General features: G+C 44.4%; 1 non-coding gene across 1 annotated transcript; it reads left to right on the top strand.

Annotated features, from left to right (window-relative positions):
* Positions 1-10,826: 10,826 nt before the first annotated feature.
* LOC119929393 lies at positions 10,827-10,963 on the top strand. The gene has a single exon (XR_005451519.1). It is a non-coding gene; the product is annotated as a small nucleolar RNA SNORA7 (small nucleolar RNA).
* Positions 10,964-26,360: the final 15,397 nt, after the last annotated feature.

Raw genomic sequence — 26,360 nt, 5'->3', positions numbered from 1 at the left:
ACTACTCATTGTACCTCCATTTCATCTATCTCACCACCAAACTCATGCCTAAATCCTACATCTGGCCTGGAACACCCTCCCTGTCCATATCTGACACACAATTACTCTCCCCACCTTCAAAGCCTTATTGAAGGCACATCTCTGTGTCACCTTGATTGGCACCCTTTATTCATCCCCCTTTCCAGCCCCACAGCATTTGTATGCATATCCATAATTTATTCATATTAATGCATCTCCCCCTCCAAACTGTAAGCTTGCTATGGACAAGGAATGCCTCCCTTATATTGTTACATTATACTCTCCCAAGTGCTTAGTGCTGTACACACAGTAAGCACTTAATAAATATAATGGATTGATTGACTGATAGATACGTGCTCAACAAATTCTATTGATTCTCTGATTCATTGATATGGCAAGCCACAAAATAATAAAAGTCTTAAAGCTTGGATTAAGCCTGATAAATCCACTCTGCAAACAAGACTTGTGGGCGCCGTGAAACTTATCATCTGGGCTAGAAGAGGGCTTTTTTACCTGCCTGGCTATCTTTAGGGTCACTGAATAGGGTTGTTTGTGGAAGTTTTGGGTCATTTTTCTCCAATCCCTTTCACTACCCTACTGGGAAAAATTATTCTTTCTCTCTCTCCTCCCTCCCTCCATCTTCCCTCTCTACCTTTCTCTCTTCTGTTTCCCTCTCTCCCTCTTACTCTATCTCTGCCTCATCTCTGTCACATTTTCTAACTTATAATAATAATAATAGTAATAATAATAACTGTGCTATTTGTTAAGCACTTACTATGTGCCAGACACAGTACTAGCACTGGGGTAGATACAAGCTAATCAGCTTGGACACAGTCCCTGTCCCACAGAGGGCTCACAGTCTTAATCCCCAGTTTACAGAAGAGGTAACTCATGCACAGAGAAGTTAAGTGATTTGCCCAAGGTCACACAGCTGACAAGTGGTGGAGCTGGGATGTGCCTACCAATCAACCTATGCATCAGGCAAAAACTCCTCACTCTCAGCTTCAAGGCTCTCCATCATCTTGCCCCCACCTACCTCACCTCCCTTCTTTCTTTCTACAGCCCATCCCTCAACCTCTGCCCCTCTGCCACTAACCTCCTCACTGTGCCTCATTCTCGCCTGTCCCGCCGTCAACCCCAGGCCCACGTCCTCCCCCTGGCCCGGAATGCCCTCCCTCCGCACATCCGCCAAGCTAGCTCTCTTCCTCCCTTTCAAAGCCCTACTGAGAGCTCACCTCCTCCAGGAGGCTTTCCCAGACTGAGCCCCCTCCTTCCTCTCCCTCTCCTCCCCCTCCCCATTCCCCCGCCTTACCTCCTTCCCCTCTCCACAGCACCTGTATATATGTTTGTACATATTCATTATTCTATTTATTTTACTTCTACATATTTACTATTCTATTTATTTTATTTTGTTAATATGTTTTGTTTTGTTGTCTGTCTCCCCCTTCTAGACTGTGAGCCCGCTGTTGGGTAGGGACCGTCTCTATATGTGGCCAGTTTGTACTTCCCAAGAGCTTAGTACAGTGCTCTGCACACAGTAAGCACTCAATAAATACGATTGAATGAATGAATGAATGTGCCTCTCTGTCTCTGTTTTCTCTCTCCGTTCTTGACACTCACTCACCAGTTAGGGATGGACCACCTAGCAGCCATAACTTCTCCTGTTTATCTCTAATTTTCTATTATGGTACCCTGATCTGCAGTGAATCCAAACTCCTCTTCAATTTACTGATGTTTTTGGCTGTGCCACCTCCTTTGTAAGCAAGCTCTATGTGTTTACCACCTGCTGTGAGAAAAAGTCTTTCTTTTCAGTTGTTTTGAAACTGCCGCCTTCAGTCTTCAATCCCCTTCATCCTGGGGGTGAAGGATTTAAAGTGAAGAATAGCTCCATATCCATCCCACTTCATTGTTCTGCAAAGTTTGATCATTCATTCATTCAATCGTATTTGCTGAGCGCTTACTGTGTGCAGAGCACTGTACTAAGCGCTTGGGAAGTACAAGTCAGCAACATATAGAGACGGTCCCTACCCAACAACGGGCTCACAGTCTAGAAGGGGGAGACAGACAACAAAACAAAACATGTAGACAGGTGTCAAAGCCATCAGAATAAATAGAATTATAGCTATATGCACATCATTAACAAAATAAATAGAATAGTAAATATTTACAAGTGAAACAAATAGAGTAGTAGATCTGTACAAATATATATAAGTGCTGTGGGGAGGGGAAGGAGGTAGGGCAGTGGAGGGGGATGGGGAGAAGGAGAGGAGGGGATCATGACCCCACTCAGGCTATTTCTATTCAAACTGAAGACTCAGTCAATGTTATTTACTGAGTGCTTTCAATGTGCAGAGCACTGTACTGAGCACATGGGAGAGTACAAAATAAAAGAGTTGGTAGACACATTCCCTACCCAAAGGAGTTTACAGTCTAGAAGGGGAGACAGACATTAAAATGAATTAATAACAGATATGTGCAAGAATGCTATGGGGAAGACTCCTGGTCATTTTGGTCTCTCCTCATACAGAACATCCCTTTGATCATCCCTTTGCTCATCTTGGTTGCCCTTCTCTGGGCTTTCTTCATCACCATTACGTCTTTCCTAAGAAAAGGTAACCAGGCCCGCCAGCTGTACTCCAGAAGTGGATGTACCGTGCTTTATATAATGGAAAACCTCTGTCTGGTTTTATTTTCTGTGTCTTCCCAAGGACACTCGGCACTTGATCGACCTTATTGACCAAAGTTCAATTGACCATTGACCTTTATTGACCACCAAGGTCAATGAAGTGCTTATTGGCTGCAGCTTAAGGAGCCGCTATAGTTGTTGAGCGGAGGACACTCCACCTGGTGTAAACGCATCCACACCACAGCCGACTGAGAGGAAGCCAGTGGCAATTCCCATGCCATGATGCTGGAAGTAAAACAGAAACCTCCTTAAAATGCTCCTTCATCTGTTCCTCATTTCTCAGAACTCAATTCTGCATCTCAGCTGAACGACGGCACAGAAAAGGGGCCTCTTGACGACTGTCAGGCCTGGCTCTCATCAGCGTACGCGTTTCAAGTGAGTTGGCTATATTTTCCAGTTTATTTTAACTCTGGCCTAGGTAGCACCCCTTGCTATGCTGCACAGAGGCCCTTCCTCTCCTCTCTATTATCACTCCTCCTGCCACTGACCACGGGGTTGGGACAATTGACCTCTGACCCTTGCCCGCACTGTCGTCCAAACGCACCGGGTGCCAGGCGACAGACCGATCTCGCATCCTGCAGGATTCTCCTAGTCAAATTCTGCCTGGGGTGGAGAGCCTGCATTCCACGTAATATCTCTTCAAAGAAGATCAAATCAATCTAATTTTCAAGAGACCCACTTCACATCAAGGGATCCTTCCAAAGCTCAAGAGAGCTCTCACCCGCGGTTCCAGTTTGCAAACATCCTTAATGGAATGAGCTGTTCAATCCCTTTCTGAATTAAGTATCCACTTCCCACCTAAACGTCCCAGCTGGTCTTTGCTGGCCACATGAAATGCTCTATTTAAACCCTGGGATTTATGAGGCAGAGTTCTACCCAGCAGCTGTTGGGGGAATATTTTTATCCCCAATAAAAAGACAGGTTTTCCGGGGCTGTCTCTGCTTATCAGGACATCAGATATCCTCAAAGTCCATTGAGTAGCCACAGAGTCTAGGCTAGAGGGAGTCAATAAATTAATCAAGCACTGAACTAAGCGCTTGGAAAAGTATAATATGACAGAGCTGGTAGATACATTTCCGGCACACATGAGTTTACAGTCTAGAGCAGAAGACAGACATTAAAATAAATAAATAAATTTTGGGTATGTACATAAGTGTTGTGGGTCTAAGGGGGTGTTGAAAAAAGGGTACAAATCCAAGTATAACAGGGTGACAGAGAAGGGAGTGGGAGATTAGGAAAGGAGGGTTTAGTCAGGGAAGGCCTCTTAGAGGAGATGTGTCTTCAGTAAGACTTTGAAGATGGGGAGAGTTACCTGTCAGGTGCTCAAATCATTTTTCTAAAAAAAAAAATCAATTTGTACAAGTCTCTCCACTCCAGAAACTTCTAGTGAGAAGCAGCATGGCTTCATGGCTTAGTGGATGGAGCATGGGCATGGGAGACAGAAAGAACTGGATCCTAATCCCAGTTCTGCCACATGTCTGCTGTGTAACCTTGGGCAAGTCACTTCACTTCTCTGGGCCTCAGTTACCTCATCTGTAAAATGAGGATTAATAATAAAAATAATAATGGCATTTATTAAGTGCTTACTTTGTGCAAAGCATTGTTCTAAGCACTGGGGAGGTTGCAAGGTGATCAGGTTGTCCCATGGGGGGCTCACAATCTTAATCCCCATTTTACAGATGGGGTAACTGAGGCACATAGAAGTTAAGTGACTTGCCCAAAGTTACACAGCTGACAATTGGTGGAGCTGGGATTTGAACCCATTAACTCTGACTCCAAAGCCCGGGCTCTTTCCACTGAGCCATGCAGCTTTGAGCCCCATGTGGGACAGGGATTGTATCCAACCTGATTAAGTTGTATCTACCCCAGCGCTTAGAACAGCGTTTGGCATGTAGTAAGCACTTAAAAAGTACCATAATTATTACTATTATTAGTGGATGCCTACATGTCTCTACCACAAAGAGGAACTCCTCATCATCAGCTTTAGGACACTTATTCATCTCTCTCCCTCCTATGTAGCCTTGCTTCTCTCCCACTACAACCCAGCCTGCACACTTTGCTCCTCTAGTATCAACCTATAAACAGTGTCTCGATCTTGCCTGTCTTGCCATCAACCATTTGCTCACATCCTCCCTCCCGCCTGAAACTTCCTCCCCCTTCATATCTGACATTCCGTCACTCTCCCCATTTCAATCAGTCAATCGATCAATCATATTTATTCAGTGCTTACTGTGTGCAGAACACTATACTAAGTTCTTGGAAAGTACAATTTGGCAACAGATAGAGACAATCCCTACCCAACAATGGGCTCACAGTCAAGAAAAGGGAGATGGACAACAAAACAAAACAAGTAGACAGGTGTCAGTACCATTAAAATAGATAAATAGAATTATAGATATATACACATCATTAATGAGAGTAATAAATATGCATAAATATAAACAAGTGCTACGGGGAGGGGAAGGGGGTAGAGCAGAGGGAGGGAGTAGGGGCAATGGGGAGGAAAATCACATTCCTCCAGGAAGACTTCCCTGACTAACCCTCACCCTTTTCTCCCTCTCTCCCTCTTTTCTCTCTCTTCTGTTTTGTCTATACCCTAGGGTCAGTATTCACTCAATCGTGTTTCAATCATATTAAGTGCTTACTGTGTGCAGAGCACTGTACTAAGCACTTGGGAAAGTACAACAATAAACAGTGGCAATCCTTGCCCACAACAAGCTCACAGTCTGGAGACGGGGAGGGCTGGGGAAGGCGGAAGAGCAAAGGGAGCAAGTCAGGGAGATGCAGAAGGAAGTGGGAGATGAGGAAAAATGGGGATTAGTCTGGGAAGCCCTCTTGGAGAAGGCCTAAGTACCTCTTAAGCACTTTAGTACTCACTGCACCCTCACAGCACTAGTGTACATATTTTTATATCTGGTGTTTACCCTATCTGTAATTTATTTTAGTGGCTTCTAACCAACTGTCCCCAGTCTTTAGTGCAGTGCTTTGCACACAAAAAGCACTCAAAAATACCACTGATTGATTAATTGATGATGGACTGACTCGTTGATCCAGGAATGAAACAGCATAGTGTAATGGAAGGGGCACAGGGTTGAAAATCAATGTACCTTGGTTCTATTCCCAAATCTGTCACTGACCTGATGAGTGACTTTAAATGAGTCACTTAGCCCCTTCAATCCTGCTTCCTCATCTGTAAAATAATAATAATAATAATGATAATGCCATTTATTAAGTGCTTACTATGTGCAGAGCACTATTCTAAGTCTCTCCAACTCTAGGAAATTACAAGGGAAAAAATAAAATCTGCAGTATGAAAATGGCTTGAAAAAATAAAAGTGCTTTACAAACTAGAGGAGTAAAAATGACAGCCCTTACCTTGGTGTGGATACTTTGGGTTATCTCCTTAGTCATTTCTCACATCCTTCCGCATCACCACTCCAGCATCTGCATTAGGAGAAATTAATTTTATTCCTGGAAACAACCCACAATGGATTCCTCTAAGTACTCTGCAGAAAATTATCTTGTTAATAGAGATAAGTGGATCCATTAATTACTATTCCCTTTCAGTAAGAAAGATCATTTGCTTTCTGCTCGGCAGTTCGGGATATTCAATTATAGAACACTTTGGAGCAGAAGTTATCCATTCCTCAGGTTTCAGGGCAAGACTTCTTGGGCAAGAATTGAACCTTGTCGTTTCCAACATGCTGTTTCCAACCTTAAAACTGATCAGGAAGCAGGTGTAGCACTCCTAATAGTGCTGGTCTGAATGATGATTATTCATTTGCTCCAATGTAGGTCAAAAGAATATAGATCAAATTGTGAGCCTGTTGTTGGGTAGGGATTGTCTCTATCTGTTGACAAATTGTACTTTCCAAGCACTTAGTACAGTGCTCTGCACACAGTAAGCGCCAAATAAATATGATTAAATTGAATTGAATGAATCAAATAGTGTTTTGGTGCACTGCCGCCATAATTCAGAACACATTTTGGAATATCTCATTAGTGATTTTGTAATCTGAGGATATGATCATGGTCGATACCTCTATTGCATTGTACTCTCTCAAGTGCTTCGTACAATGTCCTACATACAGTAAGTGTTCCATGAATGCCATTGATTGATTGATTGATGAATGCCTATCCAATATTTTGAGCTCTTTGTGGGTGGAGAATATGTCTTCTGCATTTTCCAAATGCTTAGTGTAATGCATTGTACCCAGTGGGTGCTCAATAAATACTACTGTAATAATAAGGGTATTTTTAAGCACTTACTAGGGGCCAAGAACTGAACTAAGCACTGGAGTAGATACAAGATACTGAGGTTCCCACGTGGGATAGTCAGCCTAAGTAGGAAAGGGAATAGATAATGAATCCCTGTTTTGCAGATGAGAGGACTGAGGCATAGAGAAGTGAAGTGAATTGCCCAAGGTCACACAGCAGACAAGTGGCAGACCAGGTTCTCTAATTCCCAGGCTCATGCTCTTTCCATTAGGCCATGGTGCTTCTCTGATAATACAACTACAACTTCAACTACCCACTCAACCAAAAAGCAGTGTGGCCGAATGGAGAGACCATGGGCCTGGGAGTCGGAAAGACTTGGGTTCTAACTCCAACTCCGCCACTTGTCTGCTGGGTGACCTCAGGAAAGTCGCTTAACTTTTCTGTGCCTCAGTTACCTCATCTGTAAAATGGGAATTAAGACTGTGAGCCCCATGTGGGACAGGGACTGTGTCCAACCAGATTAGCTGGTATCCACCCCAGTTCTTAGAACAGTGCCTGGCACAAAACAAGTGCTTAACAAATACCATAAAAAAGACAAACTACTAATACTATTATTACTACTGACTCTCACTGGTTTCTTCATAATTTTTTATCTGCACAGGCATCCTACTCCAAGATTCATTTCTTTTTAATGCAGATTGATCAATCAGTCACTGGTACTTTCTGAGCATTGATGTTCAAACTAGAACAACTCTTAGTTTCACTTTTATTTCCATGTTTGGAGAATACCATTCAGTAGAGTTGGCAGATATGTTCTCTGCCCTCAAGAAGCTTATGGACTAGTGGGGCAAGCAGACATTAAAATATATTAGAGGATGGGGAAGCAAATGAGCATAAGCATAAGTTCCTTAGTGCTGTGGGGGAGAAGATCAGTCAATCATATTCATTGATCACTTACTGTATGCAGAGCTCTGAACTAAGAGCCATCAGTCACTCATATTTATTGATCACTTATTGTGTGCAGAACACTGAACTAAGTGCTTGGAAGAGTACAGTATAACAATATGACACATTTCCTGACCACAGTGAGCTTTAGTGCTCAGGGAATTGGACGTTAAGTACAGAGGCATTGCAGTAGTAAATAGGGAATAGTAGTAAATTAGGGTTGGGAAAGAGAGTTTAGTCAGGAAAGGGTTCTTGGAGGAGATGTGATTTTATTGGGGCTTTGAAGATGACCAGTGCTGGTCTGTCAGATATGAAGGGAAATGAGTTCCCAGCTGGAGGGAGGATGAGAGCAAGAACTTGATGGTGAAAGAGAGGAGGGTGAGGCACAGTGTGTAGATTTGTGTTTTAGGAACAAAGTGTGTGGACCAAGTTTCAGTGGGAGAGGGTAAGTAAAATGGAGAGAGCAGACTGAGTGGAAACATTTTCCCTCAGGAGTTCCATAATAATGATAATAATAATAATGATGCCAAGCACTGTTGATGATGATGATGATGATGACATTTTGTTAAGCACTTACTATGTGCAAAGCACTGTTCTAAACACTGGGGTAGATACAAGGTAATCAGGTTGTCCCACATGGGACTCACAGTCTTAATCCCCATTTTACAGAAGAGGTAACTGAGGCACAGAGAAGTTAAGTGACTTGCCCAAAGTCCCACAGCTGACAAGTGGCAGAGCTGGGATTAGAACCCACAACCGCTGACTCCCAAGCCCCTGCTCTTTCCACTAAGCCAGGCTGAATGATAGTGATGGTATTTCTGAAGCACTTACAATGTTCCAAGAGCTGGGACGAACACAAGATCATTATCTCAAACACAGTCCCTGTCCCACACAGGGGTCACAGACTAAGAGGGAGGAAGAGTGGGTATTGCTCCCTATTTTACAGAAGAATAAACTGAGGAACAGAGAAGTTAAATGACTCACATAAGGTCACCCTGTAGGTAAATAGAGGAGCAGGGAGTAGAACCCAGAAGTCCTGACTCCTAACCCTGTCTGTTCTTTCTCCACCAGGCTACGCTTCCTGAACTGACCTGAAATTATAGAGTAACTAAATGCCCCAGGTCCTGAACATGCTACTGTGTCCTTAGAGAAGAGTACATGTCAAAGTTCCACTGATAGCCCCACATCTGGACTTCTCTCCCATGTGAAAAACTCGATGAATTTTTTTTAAAAAAAGGACAAACAGGAGCAGATGCTATCATCCCCCATATCTCGGTCAATTTTGCGTAACCACAACTGGCTGTCAGGCCTCAAAAATGAAAGCGAATCTCAGTGTACCTCTGAACTGGAGGTAAATGTCTGGGAGTGATTTCCTTAAGAAGCTGCTTGGGCTGAAAATATCAAGTTCTACCACCACGTGGATAAATTCCTGGATGACCAGTCCAAAATGGGTTTTCCTCATCTGTAAAATGGGGATTAAGACTGTGAGCCTGTCATGGGACGTGGACTGTGTCCAACCTGATTAATTTGTTTATACTCCAGTGCCTAATAATTTGCCGCCTAATAATTTGCCTGGTACATAGTATTAATAATAATTATGGTACTTGTTAAGTGCCAAGCACTGGTCTAAGCACTGAAATAGATACAAGTTAATCAGTCCCTGTCTCATAAGGGGCTCACACTCTTAATCCCCATTTTCCAGATGAGGTAACTGAAGCACAGAGAAGTGACGTGACTTCTCCAAGGTCACCCAGCAGGCATGCGGTGGAACTGGGATTAGAACCCACATCTTCCTGCCTCCCAGGCCCGTGCTTTATCCACTAAGCCAGGCTGTTTCTCAAGCTTGTAACAAAGACCATAAATAAATAGCAGTAATAAGATGAGGAATGTGGACAAAAGGGTTAGGGAAGGTGGATGGTCCAAACCTAAACAATAGAGCTGGGGACCAGAAGGGCAACCAACACACCACTCTTCCTAGAGCCCCAGATTTCTGTGGGCTTGATAGACCAGGAGTCTGACTCAGTAATGGCACAGTGTCTTGCACACACTAAGCGAATTGCAGCTGGCCTAACATTCTTAAGAGTCGACAACATCCAGGAGAGAATTTCCTTCATTGGCTTTCCTATTCCCCGTGATGAGGCTCCGGGAGGGAAGTGTAATTCGAGTCAGCTGAATCTGGACATGCTTTCCCTGAGTATTTACAACAAATTAACCAGAATTCAATCTGAAGGGAAAAAAAGGCTTTATTTTGCTGGCATCATGTTCTAGCAATAAAAGTGTCTTTTTTAATAAAAATCAGTGGCAACTTAAATGCACAATAAATGTTGCAACATTAATAAAGCATACTACACATTAAATTAGACTTTACAGTACAATTTGCACAAGCTATTTACAGCTCACATTTCAGGCTGGTTCTTCTGTCTGATAGCTAGTGAAACAGCCTGATCCAACTGTCAGTTGCAATAAAATGAAGACTGTCATGGGGTTAATAAAATCCAACATTGGAACCTCTAGGTTCTCTGCCTCTGTGTGTCTAGGGTGATCTTGGACGATGGATTTCTGAATGTAGGCTTTATACTGGGGCTGGTTGTGTAGCAGAGTGTGAAATTTCAAAAATCTGAGAGCGATTGAGGGCTAGTTAACTAGGCTGTGCTGGGAGATAGATCTGTCCTGAAAGCACCCTCTCTAATGGTCTCCTCAGCAATAGGTAAGTGGAATTGGAGTGAGAAAGGGATATCCATTGTTTTATCTCCTCTCTTAAGTGGGTGGCTTAGTCAGTCAATCTTATTTATTCATTCATTCAATTGTATTTATTGAGCACTTACTGCGTGCAGAACACTGTACTGAGCACCTGGGAGAATACAGTATAACTAAAAACAGACACATTCCCTCCCACAATGAGCTTACAGTCTAGAGGGGGAAGACAGACATTAATATAAATAAACATCATGAGTGCTGTCCCCTCTCAGGGTCGCACCTGGAGGGTTTCCAGTACTCTACCATTCTTGACTACAGGAGGGAGAGTCAAGCAGAGGCCTGTCCATTCCATTCTTAGCTTGGGCAGGGCTAGCGAGTGGAAGGCAATCTGCTACAAGTCAAAACTCACCCATGCTGGGCAGTAGCAGCAGGGGAGAGAGTCAAGGGCGGAGACTCAAGTTTGCTGTGAGGAAGAAAGCAAAGGTAAAACAATTCCATATTGTGACCAAGAAAACCCTATAGATAGACTACCAGAACGATTGCTGCTGGAGGTGGGGCACTCTGGGAGAAATGTGTCCATGGCATCCCTATGGGTCAGAGACGACTTGATGGCATAAGACAAGATGTAAGTGCTGTGGGGCTGGGATGGAGGATGAACAAAGGAAACAAGTCGTGGTGGTGCAGAAGGGAGTAGGAGAAGAGGAAAGGGGGGCTTAGTCAGGGAAGGCCTCCTGGAGGAGATGTTCCTTTAATAAGACTTTGAAGTGGGAGAGAGTAATTGTCTGTAGGATTTGAGGAGGGAGGACTTTTCAGGCCAGTGGGAGGATGTGGGCAGACGTGGAGAAGGTTAGTATTAGGGTGTTTACTGTATGGAGATTGCTGTACTAAGTGCAGGGAAAGTATGAAATAGTGGGAATAAGGTTCGGTCTCTGACCCACAGAGTGTTCACAATCTAAGAATACAAGTGTGGCAGATGGGACTAGAGACAGACACAGCAGGAGTATAGAAACAATAAAAACACTTAAACAGCATAAAGGACAGGATAGATTTACAAAACAAAAATGCAAATCCTCTATACCGTAAACTCATTGTGGGCAGGGAATATGTCAACCAGCTGTGGTTTTACTATATTCTCTCAAACAGTACAATGCTCTGCATGCAGCAAGCACTCAATAAGTATGATTGATTGATTGAATGAATCAATAAGTATGATTGATTGAATGAAAATCAATGGGGGACTGTGGCTAGAGGAGAATTTCAAACTCCTCATGATCCAGAGAACACCCATTGCCGCAGTGATCTTAGAGAAGCAGCTTGGCTCAATGGAAAGAGCCCGGGCTTGGGAGTCAGAGGTCATGGGTTCAAATCCTGGCTCCGCCAATTGTCAGCTGTGTGACCTTGGACAAGTCACTTAACTTCTCTGTGCCTCAGTTCCCTCATCTGTAAAATGGGGATTAAGACTGTGAACCCCACGTGGGACAACCTGATCACCTTGTATCCTCCCCAGGACTTAGAACAGTGCTTTGCACATAGTAAGTGCTTAACAAATGCCATCATTATTATTATTATAGCAGCCACCAGTCTTCCTGAATTTTAGTATAGGCTACATGCTGTGGGTGCTTTTCTCTTTCCCATAGGGGATGCAGAAAGATGACCGCAGAGTGACACTTTAGAAAGATGATCTGAATACTATAATGAAGTATAGACTGGAGACGGGAGAGGCTGGAAGCAGGGAGACCAATGGGGTGGCTGATACAATAGTCAAAAGTGGATCTGACAAGTGGCATTTGCAAAAAGAGAAGTAGCGTCGCCTAGTGAATAGAACACGGGCCTGGGAGTCAGAAAGATCTGAGTTCTAATGTGGATCTGCCTCTTGTCTGCTGAGTAATTTTGGGCAAGTCACTTACCTACCCTGTGTCTCCGTTTCTTCATGAGAAGCAGCGTGGCTTAGTGGAAAGAGCACAGGCTTGGGAGTCAGAGGTCATGGGTTCTAATCATGGCTCCTCCATTTGTTAGCTGTGGGACTTTGGACAAGTCACTTAACTTCTCTGTGCTTCAGTTACCTCATCTGTAAAATGGGGATTAAGATGGTGAGCCCCACGTGGGACAATCTGATAACCTTGCATCTATCCTAGTGCTTAGAACAGTGCTTGGCACATAGTAAGAGCTTAACAAATACCATCATTATTATTATTAAAATGGGGATTCAATACCTGTTCTCCCCTGTAAACTGTGAGCACCATGTGGGACAGGGACTGTGTCCAGCCTGATGAGCTTATATCTGCTTCCTTATTCTCTTTTTGTTTGCAATTCCTAGAGATCTGCTACCTTGAATTTTTTCATCTTAGTGTTGTAGGAAGCAATTAAAGCGGTGCAGCCTAGTTGATAGAACATGGGCCTGGGATCTGAAGGACCTGAGTTTTATTCCCAGCTCTTCCACTTCTCTGCCATGTAATCTTGGGCCTTCTCTGAGCCTCAGTTACCTTATCTGTAAAACAGGGATGAATACTGTGAGCCCCACAGGGACATGGACTGTGTCCAATCTGAGTGGCTGATATTTACCCCAGCTCTTAGTACAGTGCCTGGCATGTACTAAGCGCTTAACAAATATCATAAGAAAATAAAATAAAAGGAGGCAGGTCCCTATGCAAACAAATTGGTTGAAATGGGATTTGAGCTGGATTAACATTTTTTTAAAAGGTATTTGCTAGGTTATTCTAAAATGTGCATTTTCCATTCAGGACCTGAATTTTTGGCAACAGTCACCGATTCCCATTTTAGATGATCTCATAGAGTTCACAGACGGACTGTGGCTTTTTAAGTCCACCATATGACAGTGGAGATAATGTGAGTGATGGATAGATCCATTGATTGTCTCATTCAGATGAAGGGACCCAGTGCACAGGGATTCAGTTATTTTCTTCTTTCTTGGGAGATAAAACTTTATTATGATTAAGGGGGTGAGATGTGTAAAGTTTTCCCTCCCGGTTAGGCAAACCCTCCGAGGCTTTGATTATGATAAATGAAAGATGAACTAAAGTTTCTTACAGGCTCTTGGATTCTTTTGTCTCGTGCCCCCCCGAGAAGCATGAGAATGGTAACTTCCCACTCTTGTGGATCTCTCCTAACTGTTATGGCTGTTTTCCTTTCCCTGTTTACAATGTGCTTACTAACCAGAAATGCTTATGTGGCTTAGGGTGAGCTTTCTCAACCCCAAGACCTGTAAAGTCTTCTGCACACAGATACTCTACCCAGTCTGGAAACAGAATAGAAAGAGTGTGGCCTAATGGAAAGAGCAAGGGCATGGGAGTCAGAGGGCCTGGGTTCTATCCCTGGCTCTGCTGCTTGCCTGCCATGTGACCTCAGTCAAGTCACTTCACTTCTCTGTGCCTCAGCTTTGTCATGTGCAAAATGGGAATTAAGACCGTGAGCCCCAAGTGGACATGGACTGTGTCCAACCTGATTTGTTTGCGTCTATCCCCAGTGCTTAGTAGAGTGCCTGGGATGTAATAAGCACTTAACAAATGCCATAAGAATAAAAATATAAAAAGCTGACCATGAATTATCTCCTCTATAAGCACCTTGCATCTTTTAGAAGGAGGACTTATCCCAGTGAATTTCTGTCCCCCTCCCTGTCCCAAACAGTTCTTGTCCAGGATTCATATCCACTAGGTGCCTATATTCACAGAGCCTCAGAAAATTGACATCTCTCGTGGCTCCCACAACAGGAGACAAGAGGTACATGATGTCTGGTTCTTTTTATGAGCTCTCTTAAAGTTTATGTCTTCAAATATGGTCTGGTTATGAATTAACACAAGCAAGATCAATACCAGCCTCTGATGCAGAGAACTCCAAACATGTTCATTAAAGTTAAATTAGCATCATAAAATGATTATGAGCTCCAAGTGCCTTCTTATTATTTTTGGACTTGGAGTTCCCAGTTTGGGATTTCACATTAGTGCAAAGCCCCCAGTTCTGCAGAAAGAAGCTATTGTTTCTGGGGTAGACTGGGGGGGGGCTGAGAAGAAGGCTGGATTTAGTCGTATGGTCTTCTCCTGCCCTTAGGATGGCATAGAACCACGTTGGCTCTGCAGATGGAAGAATCACATTAGAATATTGGAGGAGGAACAGTGATACCCATTGATTATTGGTGCATTGGGGAAGTATTCAACCTCCTAGCTCTGTGGGAAGATGCTGCCCCCTCCATGACACAGGGACATCCATCTGTCCAGGCGAGAACGCTGCCATCGAGAGCAGTGAGACCCATCCACCGCTCCCCCAGCTCTTGACCCTCAGGGTCCAACTGTGAGGGAAGATGCCCCCTCCATGACACCGGGACTCCTATCAGCCCCTGTTTCTGCCCTGCGAAGGACTCAGCCAGCAGCAGTGTGTGAGGGCTTCCAAATTCCTAGAATGTCAAGAAAGTCAGTGCTGTGGCCTCAGCTGTGACTTCTGGACTGAAATCCTTCCACTCCTCTCCTGTTCTTGTTTTTGTCTTTGTTTTTCATTTTTGTTTGCCTTCTCTCTTGTGTCTGTCACCCATCCACCCCTTCTCCATGATTCTTAGATTGTGTGCCCCTTGGGGATGAGGGACTGTATCTATACCTCATCCATGAAGTTCTTTCCCAGTGCTTAGTACTGTGATACTATATCCACCTGACTTTTTCAGAATGATCATTTGTGCAACAATGTAGCCTTTTAAAAAGCTGATGGCCCCATCAACAATCAATCAATCCATCAGTGGTATTTATGGAGTTCTTACTGTGTGCAGGGCACTCTTCTAAGCACTTGGGGGAGTACCATAAAATAGAATTGATAGGTATGATCCCTGTCCTCAAGGAGCTTACAATCTATCAACCACAGTCATCAATGGTAATAATAATAATAATGGTATTTGTTAAGCACTTACTATGTGCAAAGCACTGTTCTAAGCGCTGGGGGTGGGGGTACAAGGTGATCAGGTTGTCCCACGTGGGGCTCACAGTCTCAATCCCCATTTTACAGATGAGGTAACTGAGGCTCAGAGAAGTTAAGTGACTTGCCCAAGGTCACACAGCAGACATGTGGCAGAGCCGGGATTAGAACCTGTGACCTCTGACTCCCAAGCCCGGGCTCTTTCCACTGAGCCATGCTGCTTCAATGCACCAATATCATTTTGCTCTGATTTACCAAATCGTATTCCCACTTGGCTTGAAGAATTTCAGTCAGGTTGCTTTTAATATCAACCAGCTTCAGAAGCAGAGTGGCCTTTCGATTTTTAAACATAATAATAATGGTATCTGTTAATAATGATAATAATAATGATGGCATTTGTTAAGCACTTACTATATGCAAAGCACTGTTCTAAACACTGGGGGGATACAAGGTGATCAGGTTGTCCCACGTGGGGCTCACAATCGTAATTCCCATTTTACAAATGAGGTAACTGAGGCACAGAGAAGTTAAGTGACTTGCCCAAAGTCACACAGCCAATAAGTGGCAGAGCTGGGATTAGAACCCATGATTGGTCTCTTTCCACAGAGCCACGCTTACTATGTGCCAATTGCCCCTAAGTGTTGGGATAGATACAAGATCACCGGGTCCCACATGGGCTCACAGTCTTAAGTAGGAGGGAGAACAGGAGAGCATGGGCTTTGGAGTCAGAGGTCATGGGTTTAAATCCCAGCTCCACCACTTGTCAGCAGTGTGACTTTGGGCAAGTCACTTCACTTCTCTGTGCCTCAGTTACCTCATCTGTAAAATGGGGATTAAGACTGTGATCCCCCCATGGGACAACCTGATCACCTTGTAACCTCCCCAGCACTTAGAACAGTGCTTTGCACATAGTAAGCACTTAATAAATGTCATTATAAAACAAAAAAAAACAGGGATTGAGTCCCCATCTTGCAGACAAGTAGAGTCAGAATTATAACCCAAGTCCTCTATCTCCCAGGTCCAGGATCTTTTATCGGGTGTAAAATGCTCATTGGATGCTGGGGTTTCAGGTGGGTCTGTGGATTGGGGCATTGGCTGTTTATTTATTTATTTTTCATTTTCTTATTGGTAATAATAATAATAATGGTATTTGTGAAGTGCTTACTATATGCAAAGCACTATTCTAAGCGCTGGGGAGGTAACAAGTTGATCAGGTTGTCCCACGGGGGGCTCACAGTTTTAATCCCCATTTTACAGATGAGGGAACTGAGGCACAGAGAAGTTAAGTGACTTGCCCAAAGTCACACAGCTGACAGTTGGAGGAGCTGGGATTTGAACCCATGACCTCTGACTCCAAAACCCATGCTCCTTCCACTGAGCCACGCTGCTTCTCAAGCTGTACTAAGCACTGGGGTAGATTCATGATCATCAGATTGGACACAGTTCCTGTTCCATTTGAGACTCACAGTTTAAGTAGGAGGGAGGAGGATTGAATTCCATTTTACGGATGAGAAAACTGAGGCACAGAAAACTTGAGTGATTTGCCCAAGGTGACACAGTACCTGGGATTAGAACCCAGAACCTCTGGCTCTCAGGGCCATGCCCTTCCCCTTAGACCATGCTGCTTTACATTGCTGTTTTCCCCCTTTATCCTGAGCTCTTGGATCTTGAATATCTAGGTCCTTTAGGGAGGAGTCCAGCTGTTAGAGCATTCATTCATTCATTCATTCAATCGTATTTATTGACAGCAGTGGGGTCTAGTGGAGGAAGTCAGAAGACCTGGGTTGTAATTCCAGCCCATGCCACTTGTCTACTGTGTGACATTGGGCAAGTCACTTAACTTCCTCTGTGTCTCAGTTAGCTCATCTGAAAATGTGGACTGAATGCCTGTTCTCCTCCTACTTAGACTTTGCGCCCCAGGGGGGACCGGCATGGGTTCTGATCCCGGCTCCGCTATATATATATATATATCTGCTGTGTGACCTTCGGGAAGTCACTTCACTTCCCTCTGCCTCAGTTACCTCATCAATAATATGGGTATTGAGACTGTGAGCCCCATTTGGGACAGGGACTGTGTTCAACCTGATTATCTTTCACTTACCCCAGTGCTTACTGTAGTGCTTGGCCCATAGGAAGGGCTTAACAAATGCCACAGTTATTATTGTTTTTTAGTATCTTGTATCTACCTCAGTTCTCAGTATAGTGAATAATGAATGTGGTATTTGTTAAGTACTTACTATGTGCCAGGCACTGTCCTAAGCACTGGGGTAAATACAAGGTAATTGGGTTGGACTCAGACCCTGTCCCACATAGAGCTCACAGTCTTAATCCCCATTTACAGATGAGATAACTGAAGCACAGAGAAGTGAAGTGACTTTCCAAGGTCACACAGCAGATAAGTGGTGGAGTTGGAATTAGAACCGAGGTCTCTCTGACTTCCATGCCAGTGCTCCAACCTCTTAGCCGTGCTAATGTTTGGCACGTAGTAAGCGCTTAACAAAAAAAGCCCTATAAGAACAGAGTAAGTGGTTTAAAATGTTATAATTATATTGAACACAGATTAGAACCAATTAAAAACTTCTTGGTGTTTCCAAGGCCTTGCGGAAGCTACGTGGAGGCATCAGTCTCTCTAGGGGGAAGAGGGGAGAATGCAACTATTTGTTGGTGCAGAATTTCTGCTTCCCTCCACACCAGCTGGAGTTTGTGAACTACACTGTGGCCTAGACTCTCTTTCACTGAGTGATTTCTTTCAGATTGAGAGTGACTCTGCTGGGCAACCAGTGGTATAGTAGAAAGGGCCTGGGAGTTAAGAGATCTGAGATCTCATCCCAACTCTACCATTTGCTTTCCCAGACTGAGCCCCTTCCTTCCTCTCCCCTCGTCCCCCTCTCCATCCCCCCATCTTACCTCCTTCCCTTCCCCACAGCACCTGTATATATGTATATATGGTTGTACATATTTATTACTCTATTTATTTATTTATTTATTTTACTTGTACATATCTATCCTATTTATTTTATTTTATTGCTATGTTTGGTTTTGTTCTCTGTCTCCCCCTTTTAGACTGTGAGCCCACTGTTGGGTAGGGACTGTCTCTATGTGTTGCCAATTTGTACTTCCCAAGCGCTTAGTACAGTGCTCTGCACATAGTAAGTGCTCAATAAATACGATTGATGATGATGATGATGATTTGCCTGCTGTGTGACTTTCGGGGAGTCATTTAACTTCTCTGTGCCTCAGCTTCCTCATCTGGAAAATGGGGATTCAATACCTGTCCTCCCTTCCCCTTAAACTTAGCAAATGCCACAATTCCTCCTGTAGACTGTGAGCTCACTGTGGGCAGGAATGTGTCTGTTTGTTGTTATATTGTACTCTCCCAAGTACTTGGTACAGTGCTTTGCACACAGTAAAAGCTCAATAAATACGATTGAATGAATGAATTATTCTCCCTAGGTGGGCAGGGCCTTTTGACTGGGGCATGGGTGAATCATTCCTTTTCTCCCTGACCCTGGAGTCTTCAGCTTTAAAATCGTCTCCCAAGTTACAAACTCCTTTTAAAACCCCATTGGGGCCTACTATTAGATCCAGATAAGTGAAAATGGGGAAACAAAAAGAAAGAAGGATTCCAGGTGAGATGAATTTTTGCTGTCTGAGCAATAGTCTTGTTAACCTTTTACTCCCTCTACTTGACTTCTTGACTCCCAGGTCACCAATGAAAGAAACTCAAGCAAAAGGGAGCCATAGCCTCAATCTTGATTAAAGGGGAAATTTCAGTGGTGGTGTTGGTTCTCCAAATATTTTCTGCATTAAAATGATAATTGATATTTGTAAACTCCCCAAATAGAAGGTGATATGGAAATAAGTAGTCTCACTTCCGCAAAATGTGTTTTTCCAAGACATCGCTTTGGGAACACCAGGTTTATCAAAAGCACAGAGTTCCACAGACTTCTCTCCAGGTGATGTCATTTTATTCCCATTTCCCAGTGGATGCAAGTGGATGGCATCCTTTGACACATCAGAGACATGATTCTGTGGAGTAAAGGATGGAACAGACGGATGACAGTTAAAGTTGTTATCGGTGTAAGGGGTGTTTTTTGTAAAAACAGTAACTCCTATTTTAGTCGGGGATTAATGGCCAAATTAATTGCACCTTTCCTGGGACTGAGACAAAAGAAATAAACCTCAAACCAGAGCTGTTTTGAAAGTCTTTTCTTCTCGTTGCCTCAGGCCTTTTTCACAGCTACTAATTATGCCATCAGAATGGTAAGTCATGTTTTTTCTCTCTCCAGGAATCACTTTGCTTTGTATGCCAGTGAGGGCAGTGGCTGGTTTTTCTTGGAGATGGGGAGGTTTATAAAATATGCAATATTATAAAATATGCCGTGTGCATACAGTAATAATATTTATGGAATCTGTTAAACACATACTATGCTCCAAGCACTATTCTAAGCATCAGGGCAGATAATCCGGTCCCCCAAGGGGCTCACAATCTAACTAGGCAAGAGAGAATAGGTATTGAATCCCCGAGCTAAGGTCCTGAGAAATTAAGTGATTTGCCCAAGGTCACACAGAAGACAAGTGGTGGATCCAGGATTAGAACCCGGGTCTTCTGACTCCCATGTCCCATGTCTGTGTTTCACTGCATATGAAACACAGTCTCCCCATCTAAACAGTAAGCTCATTGTGAGCAGGGAACGTGTCTACCAACTTCGTTGCACTATACTCTCTGAAGCTCTTAGGATAATGCTCTGCACACAGTGAGTGCTCAACAAATACCTTTGATTGATGGATTTATTGATTGTTGGGATCATCTTTCTCAGCGGTGACTCTGCAGCAAAAATCTAAGGGGAAAGTATTGGTATTTCCTACAGATGCTCGTGGAAAGAGGGTGGGTTTGGAAGTCAGGAGACCTGAGTTCTAGTCCTCCCAGCTTTCTGTCTCTCCCAACACCAGCCTATAATTCCCTCTGCTGCCTGGATCAAAAAACCCCTCCCCAACATTGGCTTTAAAGCATTCCACTACCTTGCCCCCTCCTACCTCACCTCACTTCTCTCCTTCTACAACACAGCCCTCACACTTTACTCCTCTAGTGCTCTCTCACTGTGCCTCAGTCTCTCCTGTCTCTACACCAACCCCTAACCCACATCCTGCCTCTGGCCTGGAATGCCCTCCATCCTCAAATCTGACAGACAATTACTCTCCCCCCTTCAAAGGCCTATTGAAGGAAAATCTCCCCCAAGAGGCCTTCCCAGCCTAAGCCCCACTTTTCCTCATCTCCCACTCCCTTCTGCATCGCCCTGACTTGCTCCCTTTGCTCTTCCTCTCCCCAGCCCCACAGCACTTATGTACCTATCTGTAATTTTGTTTATTCGTATTGATGTCTGTTTCCCCCACTCAAGACTGTAAGCTAGTTGTGGACAGGGAATGTCACTGTTTATTGGTGTACCGCGCTTTCAATAAATATGACTGACTGAATGAATGAATAGTCTTGGCTCTGTCCCTAGCCTGGTCTGCTATGTGGTGGTGAGGAAGTCACAACCTCTCTGAGCCTTAGTTTGCCCAACTGCAAAATGAAGATAATAATATCAATCTACAATGAAAATGTCAGTCAATAAGAATGAATGTAAATTCTCGGACCGAGAAGGTAGAAATACTGCTGGATTGGTGAGGGGAATCCATCAGTGAAGGCACAGTGACATTAGTTGATTTTTCGGAAGAGCTTTGAAAACTGAGGGAGAGTCATTATGGGGTGAAGCTGCCTGGGGAATAAATCTGAGGCTGGGACTAGATGTGAGCCAGAAGTTTATAGGAGGAAGAGTGATGAGCAAGTGTGGTTTAGGAGATTTGCTTGTGAGGAAGGAATATTGTCCTCTCCCAAACTCCTAGCACAGTGCTCTGCACACGGTAAGCAATTAATTCTATTGATTGACTGGTTGGAGTAGCACAAACCGTGATGTAGTAAGAGCCAGCAGTTAGTAGCTTTAGGTTTGTGTGAGATGCAGTGAGAAGCTCCTAGAGGTTTTTGATTCTATGCTATTGGAGTCTAAAGTTCTCAGCGAGTGCCATAGAAATGACACAGACCCAGAGAGCACGTTCTTGCTACCAAATAAATACCCTAGGAAACCAAATATGAGTATCTTGAAATTGCTGGATTATTTCCCAGTTTAAGGCACAGGGTTGAAACACTGCTTCATGTGGCTACATCTGGCTGGTGGAGGTAGACAGAATTAAATCTGTGGCAAATCCGTGCCCAGAGCTACGATAAAATAAATTTTCCCATTAAACACCGGCCCGAAGATCTATACTGGTTGACGAATGTGGGCCCTGGGCGCCAGCTGATTCTTATGAAGCTATTGTTGTTACATTAATCCAAGTCCAAACCCACTCTCCTCCATTTTCTAACAGGCTATTTTGCTGCAATGTTTCTAAGCAGCTGTTTTGGAAGCTTTACAACTTTGGTTATTAGTGAATAGACGTGGGATAGCAGTTAGTTACGGATTGCTTATTTCGATCTTCGGTGCTGTGTATCATTTTCTTTTGGCAGAGGGTTGATATAAGGAGAAATAAACCTGAGAGTGGTTTCTGAAGATGGAATTCAGACTGTAGCGGTCAACCTCTGAAGCAAAGGGTTTTGTCTCCTCTAGATTGTAAGCTCCTTATGGCCAGGGTTCATGACTACCAATTCTGTTGAAATAATAATAATTATTATCATATTTGTTAAGCACTTACTATGTGCCAGGCACTGTACTATTCTCTGGGGTGGATACAAGTAACTTAGGTTAGACACAGTACCTGCTCCACATAGGGCTCAAAGACTTAATTCCCATTTTACAGATGAAGTAACTGGGGCCCTGAGAAGTGAAGTAACTTGCCCAAGATCACACAGGAGAGAGGTGGCAAAGCTGGGATTAGAATCCATGACCTTTGACTTCCAGGTTGGTGCTCTATCCACTGCACCCATGCTGCTTCTCAGAGTTGTACTGTACTCTCCCTAGTGCTCAGTACAGTGCTCCACAGAGGTGACATTTGAAAATTATTATTTATTGAATGATGAGTCCTGGTCAGATTTCAGGTCTGTTATGGTTGGGGAGAGGAGATGGGCCTTTGAGGGAGTGGGACCACCATGGGGTGGGGCCAAAGTGAGAGGGAGGGCAAGGAGGGGGGGCCAAGAAGGGAATGGACAGAGGAGAGAACAACTCATTACTTTTGGATTGTGAACTCCTCTGCTGCCCGGATTATCTTTGTACAGAAATGCTCTGGGCATGTCACTCCCCTCCTTAAAAATCTCCAGTGGTTGCCTATCAACCTTCGAATGAGGCAAAAACTCCGCACACTCGGCTTCAAAGCTCTCCATCACCTCGCCCCCTCTTGCCTCACCTACCTTCTCTCCTTCTACAGCCCAGCCCACCCATTCCGCTCCTCTGGTGCACTAACCTCCTCACGGGGCCTCATTCTCACCTGTACCACCGTTGACCCCTGGCCCACATCCTACCTCTGGCCTGGAATGCTCTCCCTCCACACATCCACCAAAGTAGCTCATTTCCTCCCTTCAAAGCCCTACTGAGAGCTCACCTCCTCCAGGAGACCTTCCCAGACTGAGCCCCCCCTTTTCCTCTCCTCGTCCTCCCCTCCCCATTGCCCCCCTCCCTCCCTCTGCCCTGCCCCCTTCCCCTCTCCACAGCACTTGTGTATATTTGTACATATTTATTGCTCTATTTTATTAATGATGTGTATATAGCTATAATTCTATTTATTCTGATGGTATTGACACCTGTCTACTTGTTTTGTTTTGTTGTCTGTCTCCCCCTTCTAGACTGTTGGGTAGGGACCGTCTCTATATGTTGCCAATTTGTACTTCCCAAGCGCTTAGTACAGTGATATGCACATAGTAAGCGCTCAATAAATACGATTGAATGAATGAATGAATCATGTCAACCAATGCTATTGCACTGAACTTTCCCAAGTATTCATTCATTCATTCTTTCTTTCAGTCGTATTTATTGAGCGCTTACTGTGTGTAGAGCACTGTACTAAGCACTTGGGAAGTACAAGTCGGCAACATATAGAGACGGTCCCTACCCAACAACGAGCTCACAGTCTAGAAGGGGGAGACAGACAACAAAACAAACCACGTAGACAGGTGTCAAAATCGTCAGAATAGAATTTAGGCTATATGTACATCATTAACAAAATAAATAGAATAGTAAATATATGCATGTAAAATAAATAGAGTAACAAATCTGAACAAATATATACAAGTGCTGTGGGGAGGGGAAGGAGGTAGGGCAGGGGGGTTGGGGAGGAGGGGAGGAAAAAGGGGGCTCAGTTTGGGAAGGCCTCCTGGAGGAGGTGAGCTCTCGGTTGGGCTTTGAAGGGAGGAAGAGAGCTAGCTTGGCAGATGTGTGGAGGGAGGGCATTCCAGGCCAGGGGAAGGACATGGGCCGGGGGTCGATGGCAGGATGGGTGAGAATGAGGTACAGTGAGGAAGTTAGCAGCAGAGGAGTGGAAGGTACGGGCTGGGCTGGAGAAGGAGAGAAGGGAAGTGAGGTAGGAAGGGGCGAGGTGATGGAGAGCCTTGAAGCCGTGAGTGAGGAGTTTTTGTGCTCTGTACACAGAAAGCACTCAATAAATACCACTGATTGACTGAAGAGAAGGGGCAGGGGAGGTTGATCAACTCCTCCTCCATTCCTCCTCCTCCTCCTCCCCAGTTCTGCTGCTCTGTTGGCCCTTGGTGTCCTTCCCATCTCCTTTTCCTCAACCCCAGCAGCAGCAGAAGCAGGACACGAATAGATTCCACCCTAAACATTTCAGGTGGCAGAACAGACCTCTCATCATTTGGACCATCCCACCTGAAGTTGATATTTGGACACCTAGATACCATCTAATAATAATGGTATTTGTTAAGCACTTACTTTGTGCTGGACACCATACAGAGCACTGGGGTGGATAAAAGTAAATTGAGTTGGACACAGTCCCTGTCCCATGTGAGGCTCACAAGACTCAATCTCCATTTTACAGATGAGGCGACTGAGGCACAGAGAAGTGAAGTGACTTGCCCAAGGTCACATAGCAAACAAGTGGCAGAGCTGGGATTTAAACCCATGACCTTGTGGCTCCCTGGCTTATGTTCTATCCATTACACAATGCTCCTTCTGTATTTAGTGCTTGGGAGAATACATGTAACAGTGTTGGTAGACACATTCCCTGCTTACAGTCTAGCTGTCTCCCAGTACAGAGCTGCACAAGAATGGGAGGAAGTGGTCTCTGTTGGGTTGTGTCTGTCTGCCTGTGGATAACAGAGAAGACCTGTTCCCAACAGGTGTCAATCACCAAACCAGAGCTTCCTTTCCACCTTAAGCCCAAGGAAGAGAACAAGATCAAAGAGGAGGTCGAGGAGAGGGGCATGAATTATTCATCCGAAGGCCTGGGTTCTTTGAGGCTGGCAGTGCCTTCTCTTTATGTCCTGAAAGGCCACCAATGAAAAGCATCTTATTCACTGGCTGAATTACTGTATGTGAATGGCTGGAGGATCCATTTCAAAGCAGCCAAAGAGAATGGGCCTATAAAGAGGCAGTCGGATTTGTCTCTGAAGGTACACTTAGCAATGAATGGGAGCTATTCCATTCTCCTCAGGCTGGAAAAAAAAAAGGAGGAAAAGAAAGAAGTTTCGCATCTCACACAGCTGCAGGGCAGTTCTAATTAAATCAATTATTAAATTTCACTGAAAGACTGCTCTTCATCAAGAGTCAGGGGTTCATCTTGAAAATGTTATGGTGGCCAGTGATTGTAGGGTGGGTGGTGAGGGTGGGATGGTGGGGCCAGGCCTGGTTCAGGGAAAGTCGTAGTTGGGGGAGAAACAGATCAGCTTGGAAAAGTGCAAAACAAGCTGCTTGTATGGATGACCCCACTGCTACCCATAGGGGTGGCTGCCAGGGCAGGGTGTAAGGAAAAACGTGGTCTCCTGGATGGGAAACTTTATGCCCTCCCGAGGCCAGCCAGATCTGTCTTTTTGCCAAGCAGGGGTGGAGCCAAACCTGCCAAGGACCACTGGGGAAAAGCAGTTTCCTACCCGAATTTGGGCCACCAGAAAGGAAATCAAACTGCCTGTGGGACAGCAGAGGGGCCTAGTGGGAAGAGCCTGGGCCTGGGAGTTAGAGGACTTGGGTTTGAATTCCTGCTCCGCCACTTGTCTCCTGTGTGATCTTGGGTAACACAGAACCACCATTTTGGTTACTTGTAGATAAAAGTCCCCATCAAAGGTTAGAGAGCAGCGGCAGAATGACTAGGATCGTGGTAATGGGTGAGGTAGCTGAAAGACACAGCTAAGCTGGAAATGAGTGATACATTTACTATGAAAAAATGTTTCACTGCAACCTTCTCGTCCTGTCATGCTTTCGAGCCATCTCCGACCCATAGTGATTCCATGGATGTATCTCTTCCACAATGCCCCACCTGCATCTGCAATTGTCCTGGCAGAGTATTCTTGGTTAAAAAAAAAATACAGAAGTGGTTTACCATTGCCTCTTTCCATGCAGTAAACTTAATTGTCTGCCCTCAACTCTCTCCAGTCCTGCTGCTGCCCAGCACTGGTGAATTTTAACTTGTAGTAGGTTGCCTTCCTCTCACTAACTACTGCCCAAGCTAAGAATGGAATGGATATGCCTCTGATTGATCCTCTGTCCCATAGCCAAGACTGGTAGAGTCCTGGAATCTCTCCATGTGTGATCCTGAGTGGGCAAATCTCCTTACTGACAACACTTTATACACTATGAGGTAGTCCCATGTTTTGTTTTGTTTTGTTGTCTGTCTCCCTCTTCTAGACTGTGAGCCCATTGTTTGGTAGGGACCGTCCATCTCTTTATGTTGCCAACTTGTACTTCCC

This window comes from Tachyglossus aculeatus, chromosome 5 (assembly GCF_015852505.1).
Source record: "Tachyglossus aculeatus isolate mTacAcu1 chromosome 5, mTacAcu1.pri, whole genome shotgun sequence".
Classification (NCBI taxonomy): Eukaryota; Metazoa; Chordata; class Mammalia; order Monotremata; family Tachyglossidae; genus Tachyglossus; species Tachyglossus aculeatus.
This window is presented reverse-complemented; position numbering and strand designations above follow the sequence as displayed.